Genomic DNA, 10357 nt, shown 5'->3' with positions numbered 1-10357 from the left:
TTCACGGTCTGTAGCGGCTTCGTCTGTGAATCAGGAATAAAAAAACTTTAAAAATGGCGGTGCAATCGAATTGAGCAGAAACGGAGAAGAGACTAACTGATGCTCTGTATTCATTAGTTACCTGTGTTACCTGTGCATTGGTGGAGCTGAGGAGGGGGGGCTAGCTGGTTTACGTGTACATGTACTGAAACTGACTTTAGCTATGGGCAGGTGGCCTGTTAAGAGGCGAACACATAAATGTATAGAGCCAAAGTAACTTTTAAAACTACTTCCCCAGTAGGTGTCAGTAAAGCATTCTCATCCTCTGTTTTTCCAAAAATCTTGGCTGTGTGGCAGTTTTTTTTTTTTTTAAAGAAATATTAAATAATGTCAAATTACTCTAAGCTTTTAACGGCAGCAGTCCAATTCCCAAATGCAATGTTGTAATGAATCACACAGGAATTCATCTGTCAAACAAGTGTGAAGCAGGTAAATCTCGATAAGTGGCAGTCAGTTATGATAAAAGGAGGCATTCCGCAGTGAGAGCTGTCTTCAGAGAGAGAAGGGAGGGCAGCTTAGTTCTTACAATGTATACAACTTGACAAAAAGCAGGTCCTCTTGGCCACGTGTTTACATAATCAACAGGTTTCCTCAAAAGGCACGAGTGCATGGATAGAAATATGCAATACACATTTGAGATGCATTTAACTCTTCTTTGGTTTCAGGTTATAATTCATTTCAGAAAATACGCAAACATTTTAAAGGTTTTGTCTTGACTGAAGACGCACTAAAATCTTAAATGTGTGCTTTGGATCAAAAGACTGCATTTTTCAGAAGCAAAGGGTGAAAAGCTCAGCTTTTTCTTTTTTTTTTTCTTTTTCGATATCTCAAAATGTTCGCTCTCCTTGGTGCTGAAATTTTTTCCTTTTCTTTTTTTTTTTGAATGGGAGCGGTATCATAACACAAGACCCGCAAGCAAAATCCAGTCTTTTCAATCAAAATGAAAATGAATAGAACTGAAGTACACTCCAGTCAATGGAAATATTATTGGAAGAAAAACTGCAATGTCTTGAAACGGCGGAAAGGGTCTGATTCTCCTGGCATGATGTTTAATTAGTGTACCAGCGACCAGTACTCTTTCAAGCTCTGGGTAATCTCTGTTTTAAATCACGTGTTGCTACACTAAACTCAGACTGGTTTCCCTGAATCTAAAAGGCAAATAACGACTGTCATTACCGTCAAAGAGAAGCCAGCCTACTTCTTACAGCTCTCTCTCCCTTTCTCTCGCTGTCTTGCTCACGCACCCCCACCCCCTCTCCACTTTCTCCTGTGCAGCGCGTTTCGTCTCCAAAGCCTGTTTTCAGAAGCATGTCCTCAGACATGCAACAGCGGTGCGATGAAGCGGACCAAAAAGAAGCCACCAGCATGACAGCATAAAAGCAGGTAAGCTGCCTGAATATCGCCCCCCTTTATGATCAGTAGTCTGTGATTCCTGAGAGGAATCAAGGGATTCGATATTTTATCTGAAGCTGTCAGATAAGAAGCATTTGTTCTTTCAGTAAAAGAAAAGGAAATAAAGGGTTTGTTAAGCTCGTGCTTAAAGGCAGCCCGAAAGGAGGAACTAGTTGTGGCCAGGAGTTGAACCTTAGACCTTTTGGTGGACTATTTCTCTGTATCCGCCAGGTTGCTCAAACAGCCCCATCAACACCTGCGTAAAAATTCAATATGTGGAAACCCTTTGGCGTTACTCTGAATGGGGTTTCTTCTGATTTCAGACATTTCAGCGCTGTGTTGGTTTCCCAGAGTGGCAAAAGTGAATAACTCCGGTTTCACAGAATTCAACTCAGAGAAAGCATCCCGACCCAGGGTGATTACTCTAAAATATTTTCTCACTTTGTAATCGAACCGAAAAGACCCCGTCCATTGTCTGCTGCTTTGGAAGCTACTCACAATGAACACAACGGAGATTTTTTTTTTTTTCGCATTTCTACAGCTCCGCGCCAAGCTCGGCATCTTGGCGCATCTTAGATAAAGCAAGGAGAACACAACTTTGTGGTTCTGAAAGACTTTTTCTGAGAAATCCAGAAGCGTTAGCAATTTCAGAGTCATGGGCAGTGTTTCTTCATTAATTTTGTCAGTATTATACGATCACGCGTCGCTCACGCGCATTCTTATCATGTATTAATTAAACACGTTAAAACCCCATCCTCCCCGGACATTATCAACCTTTCCTCCCTATTTGCTCACTTCAAAAAACTGTATTTAAAAAAAAAAAAAAAGAAAAAGAAATGCCAAACAACTTAGTCGAACCGCAGTGTGTGCTCATAGGACTCTAATGCGCCTTGGATGAAAGCGTTCTGCCTCGTTTCATTCAAGTCTTGATAAAATTGCTGGTCTAATTTCTAAAATAGGACAAAAAATAATCCCCATAGGGTGAAAACTCGTCTTTTGATAAGTCATCTGTGCTTAAACCTTTTGTATAGCCGTTAATGTGGCAGCAGAGATACAGATCTGTGAAAGTCTATAATTGCCCAGAAGCAGTTTCCTCTCGTCTCATCAATTCGGTCAACCGTTCTTGATTTCGGCTCGCTTTATTGCCACATGTTCACATTTCCCGTGTTTTAATTCAACAACCAATGTAATTAAAAAAAAAAAACAAAAAAAACCCACAATGATTTCATATATGCACTAAGATCTACCACCACCTTTAAGAATGAGATTAAGAGACGGTTTGGCGTCGATGTGCGTAAAAGCGCAACACAATAGAACATACTTGAGGCGTTTGTGTCGGATTTTATAACCACAGGTCTTATAGTTGAGATGTTTTACTTCCAGATTGAATCTCGCAGTCATGCTTTGAATGACGGACAGGGAGCTTGTTGAAAATAAATCGAGTGCAGGACTCAAAGGTAAACCTTTTCTTTCTTTCTTTCTAGATTTTATACCACACAATATTTAGCTCCAAAATCTATTATATTTTTCTCATCTGCACGACACTTAAAATCCCATCAGTCATGTTTGAGTGACTGAAAAGGAGAGCGGACCCCCCCGCAAATGTCCGCTCCTAGAAGAATCATTGCAGTGGGACGAGCTCTATAGTTAGTTGTGATGGTTGGAGGTAGGTTCTAGTTTTGGGTCATTTAACTTCAATCTGACATAAATAAAAAGTTAGAGCCAGGGGAAAAGGTTTTCTTGGATCAGGGGGGAAAGTAATTTCTCACTTGTTACAGTGGGGAGGAAATCTGGTTTCTCCAAGACTGACGTCTAATTTTGACCTGGAGAAGAGGCAACATATGGTCTTCGTGTGCCTCTTTGTTATCGTGATTTTGAGGACTTAATAATAGGACTGAGCTTGCTTGTGAGTATTCATTCCTTATTTTGTTATTATTTAGTCTGGTGCATTTCACCCGCAGCACCAACATCTGTGCAGATAATTGATATTTTTAGCATTGTGTTGTTCCGGTAATTACTCTGGCTTGACCTTGATTAAGTCGCTGGCTGTAACTGGCTTTGTTAAAAAGACATGGGTGTCTCCTTAGTACCTCTTAGCTCAATGCTGGTTTTGTTCTTGTGAAATCATTATTAATTCATGTGGCATTTGATTTAGTTTCTTGCCAGAAAGGGGAAAAAAAAAGATTTGCATTTGGTTGCTGTGCGGAATCCGTCTCGCACTGTTCTCATCTTTGGAATTACACTGCAGGGGAACTAGCCCAGGTTTCCTGTGAGGAATAGTGTTCATGTGGCAAAACTCTTAAACCATACTGAAGTCAAAAGGAAACCAAAATCAAAGTAGTCACGAGGTTTTCACTTGAGACAAAAACAGCATTTGGTGAGGGGGATTCTGAAAATGTGTACTATTGGCATGACTGTGCACAAGGTTTGAACTGAATACACTAGGTCTGAATCTTTCTTTTTTACCTGCAGATAAAGGTTGTTGGCAACTCAATGATTCTATTGAAAACGCAGTTAACAGGGTAACAAAAATCCATTAGGTGTCAACAAATCACTCAGCGGAATCAGAGAGTGTCTGAAAACACGAATGCAATAACCTGTAAACCAAATCTCAAGCGCAAATAACCTTTATGCAGTCATATTTATTACATAATAGCATTATAAAAGGTGATATTTGTCTACAGTTGGTAAAGTGTAGCTTAACTGCTGCTTAAACAGTGACTGTTTCACATTGCTGCCCACGTCTCTTGTCACAACTCCAGCCACTTTTTAAGTTCCTAAGGCTTTTATTGTGCTCCTTTGTTACTTCCCTTGTGTAGCAATGACGTATTTTTTGTAAGCAAGGTTTTTTTTTGTGGTAACTTTCCTCAACTTGTTGCTGTCATTTTCACATATTATCCTGTTTGACATCATGATGCTGATGGATGAAGTTTACATGTACCGTGACTGGAGAGTTCAGACGTGTGGCTTGCTTTTATTTAAACACCCTTCTCTCTACTGCTGTTACATTAAATATGCAGATGACAGAGTGTCACAATCTGGTATCCGTGTGCTTGACTGATGACATGCTCTGATTTACTGGCCAGCAAGTTATGCATGCATTGTGCTTATTGTTGTGTTTGTTGATGCAAAGTGACAAATGCGACGGGCATATTTAATAGAATATCTGTATTTCTGTGATTTAATAACCAATCACACATTTTGCTTTTGTGTTTAAAAGTGTTGTTTATTCCTCATGTACAAAACAAGCTTTTAACAGTTTTCATTCTCATTTGCTGTCTTTCGTGTTGAAATCATGAGGATGTTGACCAAAAGAGTGCTTTATAATTATTACACTCAAAATGGACTGAATCAAGTCTCTCAGTCACATTCACATGAAGGACGGAGAGCGAGGAGACTGAAGGAAAAGCCTCATGCCAACGCTGCTACCTTCAGTGAATGCACATTGCACACATATTGCTAAAGCTGTGCTTTTGGCAGTGTTGGAAACAGTGTTACAGACAAGGTTGCTTTTGTAAATAGTTAAATTTAGCCAGTGGGGTGCCTCCTTCCATGGACATAAGCTTCTCAGTTGTAGAAAGGCTGCACAGTGCACATTAGTGAATCTGTGTATCTGGCACACACAGAAAGGAATGTCTAATTATCACGCTTTCAGCCGCAGTAGGGTCCTCTATTTGCACTGAGCTCCTGCTCTAATCGCTTTCTTTTTGTTGTCATTACACACTTATTTATTTTATTTTTTACGCAATTAGAATGTTATTTTTGCTCCATGTGGATGAGGCGGAAAGTCCATGTAGCATCGGCTGGGTGTTGAACGAAGCAATTGAGCAGAACAAAAAAGAATGGGCTCAACTGATCTGTGGAATTTTTCTGAAAGAGATGAAAAGAGATGAAGGGGTTTTACATAACAGTGAACATGTCGTATACAAGTGTGCATATACTGTATATACGCAGAGATGGAGGTTATGGGAATGAAAAGACTGACAGGATAAGGGTGTCATTGAGTCACACGTATATAAATGTGGTTTCATAAGCCTAAATGTGCATCTATCCACATTCAGAGCATGCAAATTTCCATATGCTGATGCTGGATCCAGCCAGTGGGACAAATGGCCAGTATATGATTTAGTTGTGCTGCTTTTCAGATGATGAGCAATTGCAGAGCTTTACAATATGAAGTGCCACTAAACCATCCCACGAAGTGGCATTGATTGGACAGCATGGGCGGGAGGAGATTCCTCCTTCAGGTCATTATCAGGCAGACAGAGAGAGTTAGACGAAACAAACTAGTGTAATTGCATTTGTAACAAAAGACTTGGAATCAATGGACTAAGCACTACTTTCAGCAATTGATCAGCATATTTCATCAACATTCAAATGGATCCAGTGGCACTGTAATTGCTTATGAAATCTGTGCTCTGAAATGAGTTCAGCAGTTCTCTGAAGGATGTGGTCTGTGCTCATTTATATTTCATGTGATTCAGAATGTATCTAAAAAACCAGAAAACTGACTTTATAACATTTTATTAATTTTGACACTTTTTTTTATATATATAATATTTATTTATACCTTTATTTTAGGTCCAGTCACACACACACACTAACATTTGGTGAGGTCATGACAAGCTTCGTACCCACACAGACACCCAGATGTTTTGACAGATTGCTGGTCTGGAGTATTAAGCTGTGCATCCAGGAGTGGATGTCCCAGGAAATTCACTTTTGATCAGACCACACAATACTTAGAGAAACTGAAAAACCAAGAGCTGTATCTCAGACTCTACAGACCCCAATTAGCATGTTAAATGTTAAAGTTCATGACAGTAGAATTAGACAAATACTGAACAAGTATGGCTTGCTTGGAAGGGTTGCCAGGGGAAAGCCTCTAATCTCTAAAAAGAACATGGCAGCATGGGTTTGCAAAGTTTCATCTGAACAAACCACAAGACTTCTGGACCAGTGTCCTTTGGACAGATGAGACAGCACCAGCACCACAGTATGTCAACACACACACTTCATCCAAACTGTCAAGCACGGTGGTGGAGGGCTGATGTTTTGAGCTTGGTTTTCAGTCACACTACCTGTGCACTTTGCAGTCATTGAGTCAACCATGAATTCCTCTGTATATCAAAGTATTCATGAGCCAAATGTGAGGCCATCTGTCTGACAGCTAAAGCTTGGCCCAAATTAGTTCATGCAACAGGACAATGATCCCAAGTCCAGCAGTACATCTAGAAAAGAAAGTAATCAATATGCTGTGATGGCTCAAAGTCCAGACTTCAGCCTTATTAAAATGCTGCGGAGGGACCTTAAGAGCTGTGCAAGAATGAATGCCCACAAACCTCAGTGGGCCAAAATTCTTCTGCAGTGATGTGAGAGAATTATAAAGTAATGCAGAAAACAATTACTTCAAGTTATTGCTGCCACAGGTGGTTCTATAAGGTATTGAATCATGGGGTACAGTTAGTTGCTCCACGAGACTGTATGTATTAGCAGATGGTTTCAGCTCTGACAATAGGACAGTGCAATGTTGACATGACATCAGTTTATGGATGCCAAACAACTTCCTGCAGCTGAATCGAGGCAAGGAATAGAGAGAAAGAGAGGCTTCTCTAGGCTTGACTATTGCAATGCTGTCTGGTTTGGTTTATCTGGTTGTTCAGAAAGCTGCAGCTCAAGGCCTGATGAAGATCAAACAGCACATGCAATGCTTACAACTCTTCTCAGAAGGTTTGGATTACATGTTAGGACTGTATTTTGAAGTCATTGCATGAGCTTCCTTTTAGTCTAGAACAGATTTTAAGAGCTTCTTATTGGCCTGGCATCTCAGAGATACTTATCAGATATTTAAATAATACATCTCACAGATCCTCTGTAGCTGGCCTCCAAGTTGCCAACTAAATGCCTGGGAAGTTAAATTTTAGTCTCTGTGGGCCTAGTCTCTGGGAAGATCCTTTCTGAGGATGTGATCATTTTTATAAAAGAAAACTTTTAATTGAGTTGGTTCTTCATTTATGGCACTAATTTTAAGTTCTAATCCATTGAAAAGTTTAAAGTTTGATTAGCAAACTAATTTCTATATTGTTTTTATACCTTATAAATGAAAAACTTATTTCTTTTTATTTTAAATTTTACTACATCCACTTTAATTTTATAACTTCCAAGTCAGAGACTGTAGATCTAAGCTGTGAATTGTTGAATTGCCCATTGTGGGTTGGGAATTAGTTGCTGCCTTGAGTGGAGGATTTCAAGTATCTCATGTTCTTGTTCACAAGTGGGGAAAGAGCAGAGTGGGAGACTAACAGACAGATTGTTGTGGTAAGTGTGAAGGCAAAGCTGTTGATTTACTGGTCAATCTGTGTTCCCATCCTTACTTAGGGCTACAAACTTTAGATAGTGATTGAAAAAACAAGATTGTTGATACAAGTGGTAACAATGAGCTTCTTCTCAAGTGTGTCTTGGTTCACCCTTAGAGATAGGGCAAGGCACTCAGAGCAGAGATGTTCCTCTTTTAAATTGAAAGAACCAGTTGAGGTGATTTGGGCTTCAGTTTTCTAACTTTTTTTTTCAAGATTATAACCATGTACCATTTTAATAGAGCTGCAGAGCCTTTTAGTCAAATTTGATGTCGTTGATAGTATACTTTTGGCTCTGGGAGATGTCATTATTTTGTAATGCATTGTACCATGTTATAATTCTACAGGATAAATTAACTGGAGCCATGCAGGAATAATCACTTTCCTGATGAAATAAACTGAATATCTCTATTTAAACCAAACTCAAGTCCTGGCCTTGGTTCATACCACCATTTATGCCCCTAAAATCAACAAAAAATTCATTAGTCGGGCTATGCGCCCAGCTTTTGACCAAAACAGGTCACCATGGCAGTACTGAATTTCTGAGGCACTGAACAGAAAAGAGCACTGGCATCTTTTAGAACAGACTTTTCAAAATATTGTAAAAATGTCTTCACATCACCCTCCCTTTTTTTTTTATTATTAATTGAATTCTATCTTTTAATCAAACTGAATGCACGTTGTCCTGGATGGTGCAGCTTAGAAGTGTTTGTCTGTATTGCATTCCTGAATGACAGAGCCTGAACAGCAGTTGAAATGCAACAGCAGCAGTTGTAGTACTAACCTCAGCATCTCTGGAGATTCCTTTGAATGTGGTGCAGTTCCAAAAGCCTCAGGTGTTTTTTAGACTTGCCACTCACCCAGCAATAATGTCAGGCAGCCATTCTTTGCTCTTAATTACTCAAAGCCTCAGTACCAGATAATTCCAACCAGCTTTATTCTCTGGCTCACCCATTGTCATTTTATGCCATAAAACATTCAGATTCAGTATGTCTGTCTGCTCTCATCTGACCTTGGCAGGGAGGGGTTATTGTAATTGCACACAGAGGCCAAATTTCTCTATGATTGGAGATTGTACCTTTTTAAGTCCAATATGTCTTACAATCAAGCTTTTCCTCTGACCTATGGCATATGGTTTCACACACACAATTATGGTGTATTCGCAGAATGGCATTTCAAAAAGAGCTCTGTAATGTGGACAAAAGCAAAGAAAGAAGATAGGATTGAATTCAGATTACTTTTTAAAATTGTTTTTATTTTTGCACTGCAACTTGAGCAGCAGGGAAGAGCTTCAGATGGTGTCACAAGTTCTTGTAAATGGTGCCAACATGACAGGACGCCTTAACATCTCACTGTGCTGCTGCAGATGTTTTTGAAGTAGCCCGGTGTGACTTTTTCGTCTTGTTGGCGAGGAGCACTAACAAGCAAATACCAAGCAACAAGGAGTGCTTGGTATTTCAGGGGACAAAAGTCGAGCTTACAGTCTAAGACTACTCCTTGTTTTGTCTTTGAATGAAGGGTTTGGCTGTTATGGGAAGCAAAATTCACAGCAGATACAAATGCAGCTTAAAATCATTTAGGCACACAAGACAAGACCTAATATGGCCAAAGACAAAATACAGAGTCACATAACCTTCATTATACCGTTGAGAATTTTGTAGATTCGTACCACAGATTACACAACAATATGTGTGATATATTAGAAGTAGCTGAGCGTTAATTCATGCTAAGTCAATGAGCTGCCGGCAGTTGATTTCTACTTGAATAGGCAATAAAAGTCAAACTGTCTTCCTGGAGGAATTGCTGTCCTAATTACTGGCCTGCCTGAAGCTGATAAACAGGGATGATCATCAGTTGGAGAGACCATGTACTCGACGGCAATATTGAATCACCATCTTCTCTTCCCTGGCATTCTCTTCTTCTTACCGCAGACAGATTGTGCTGTACGTTAGCTTTTTGACCCCAGTGGCTAGTGGATAGACTTTCATGAAATTTTATAGGCATTCATGTTTGGGTAAATATTTCTATCAATATGTCAACCCAAAACTAATATACATGAGTTTTTCAGGGTAAAATGTACGCCTGGGGTTTCCTATGAATTTTAGGCATTGAGACTTTTTCAACTACTCACCTGTGAGTTTGTTAACTTTAAACCCCTAGCAAAAATAGAAACCACATACAGTATGCATACACACACAGATAATTTCACAATAAAATATTTGTCAAGGGGGACAGGTATATTCAGTTACCCCATTCCAGTGAAAGAAAATTCACTTTGAAAGTCTGACATTCCTCTTTCAGAGCTTTGAAAATCACTAATTTTAAGAAAACATTAGTTGAAATAGCTGAAGGCATTCAAAGGGTCTGAAAAAGGTACTATAAAAAATAGATTTTGTTCCCAGACAGTTTACAAATTGTCAGAAGGAGTACGAAACAATTACACTCTGTCTTCAAATTCCCTGTGAGAAAAGAGCATGTGTGAAATCAAAGCTGAATTAGAGCTGCCTCTGAGACAGATGACTTCACACAAGGCTCAATACTGTGTACACAAGCAACAGATGAGCATGGCC

The 10357-nt window shown here is 39.5% G+C and overlaps 1 protein-coding gene across 1 annotated transcript in view; it reads left to right on the top strand.

Annotated features, from left to right (window-relative positions):
- Positions 1-1293: 1293 nt before the first annotated feature.
- The window catches only part of chrm2a (cholinergic receptor, muscarinic 2a), a 74411-nt gene continuing 65347 nt past the window's right edge, over positions 1294-10357 (top strand). Inside the window, exons 1-2 of the mRNA XM_030720435.1 lie at positions 1294-1422; positions 2815-2888. The gene's annotated coding sequence lies outside the window, so the exon portion shown is untranslated. The remainder of the gene's footprint in view (positions 1423-2814; positions 2889-10357) is intronic.

The sequence above is a fragment of the Archocentrus centrarchus genome, chromosome 23 (genome assembly GCF_007364275.1).
Source record: "Archocentrus centrarchus isolate MPI-CPG fArcCen1 chromosome 23, fArcCen1, whole genome shotgun sequence".
In the NCBI taxonomy this organism is placed as follows: Eukaryota; Metazoa; Chordata; class Actinopteri; order Cichliformes; family Cichlidae; genus Archocentrus; species Archocentrus centrarchus.
The sequence above is the reverse complement of the archived record's forward strand: the minus strand, read 5'-3'. Positions and strand labels throughout refer to the sequence as shown.